This window comes from Oxyura jamaicensis, chromosome 9 (assembly GCF_011077185.1).
Source record: "Oxyura jamaicensis isolate SHBP4307 breed ruddy duck chromosome 9, BPBGC_Ojam_1.0, whole genome shotgun sequence".
Classification (NCBI taxonomy): domain Eukaryota; kingdom Metazoa; phylum Chordata; class Aves; order Anseriformes; family Anatidae; genus Oxyura; species Oxyura jamaicensis.
Window position 1 is genome coordinate 24,452,679 of NC_048901.1, and position 1,511 is coordinate 24,454,189.

Here is a 1,511-nt window from a genome sequence, read left to right on the forward strand (position 1 = left end):
GGGAAACCGCCCGGGTGCGCCCCGGTGTGTCCCGGTGTGTGCCCCGCTGTGTCCCGGGGGGTGCCTCGGGGTGCCCCGGGGTGTCCCGGTGTGTACCCCGGTGTGTCCCGGGGTGCCCAGGTGTGCCCCGGTGTGAGCCCCGGTGTGTGCCTGTGTGCCTCGGGGTGCCCCGGTGTGTGCCCCGAGGTGTCCCGGGGTGTGCCCCGGTGTGTCCCGGGGGGTGCCTCGGGGTGCCCCGGTGCTTCCCGGGGTGTCCCGGTGTATGTCCCAACGTGTCCCGGTGCGTGCCCCGCTGTGCCCCGCAGGACACACTCCGGCTGCCGCCCCGCTGAGCGCCGCGCAGCCGTTCCCGCAGCCCAAGGTCGGCACAAAGGCGGCGGCCCCCGGCGGGGCCGTGCGGTCGGGAGGGGCGGTGCGGGCCCGGCAGCGCCTCCCCGGCAGCTGGGCCCTGCGTGCCGCCGGCGCGGCGGGGGGGGCGGCGGGGCCGCCGGATCGCACGCGATGGCCGCCCGTGGCGTGCCGAGCCGGGCCCTGCCGTGCGGAGCCGTGCCGTGCCGGGCCCTGCCGTGCCGAGCCGGCGGTTGTGAAACGGGGCAGGCACGCAACGGCCCGGGGAGGCAGCACCGCCCCGCCGCTCCCTGCCCGGCCCCGGGGGGCGAGGGGACAGGCGTGGGGCTGCAAGGGGACTGACATGGGGGTGCCGTGAGGAAGCTCTCACGGGGGATGAGGGGAGCGTGCCAGGGGCTTTGCTGCCACCAGCCCCGGTTGCTCAAGGTCAGGGGGCCCTGAGGAGAAACATTCCACAGGACGGGCAGTTCCCGCCTCGCTCTGCTCTGAGGCAACCCCAAAATCCCCCCCCCCAAAACCCCCGGTCCCCTGGCCGTGCTCCAGGAGCGGCTCAGGACCACCCTTCCCGCAGGCTTCCAGCTCCCGGCCGGGAGGCAACGCCCGGCCCCGCGGGGTGGGCGATGGAGGCCGGCGGGAGCTGGCCCCGCTCCCCACGTGGCGTGGCGGCGGCGTGCGTGCCAGCCTCAATTACCGCCACCGCTCCAGATCAGGTTCCAGGCGGCGTGCTCAGCTCCAAGGACAAACCACCAGGCAAGAAACGAGTGCGTGACACGCAGCAGTCATAAGCCAGCTATTTCCATTGTTTTCCTGCAGGCTTTGTACCTTCTCAAACACACGTGGAAAGCCTCCCGCCGCCTGCAAATCCCAACCCGGAGGAGCAAAGTCCATGCCAGCGGGCAGCTAGGGAAAAAGGCTCATAAACACAAACACCCTCTTCACACAAAGCAGGACCCGGTCACCGAGTGCAAGGGTGAGCAGGTCCGCCAGCGCCTGCAACATTTCCCAGTTAACCCAGTTTCCTGATGAAAAGCAAAGCGGTATTTTTATACTAGTTTCAGGCTGCCTTTTCATGTGCTCGGTACAAAGACCGGCGCAGCGAAGCGGTTTTGCAGCGCTGCCTGAGAGCCCCCGGGGAAGCTGCTGGGTGTCGTGGCAGGGCCGAG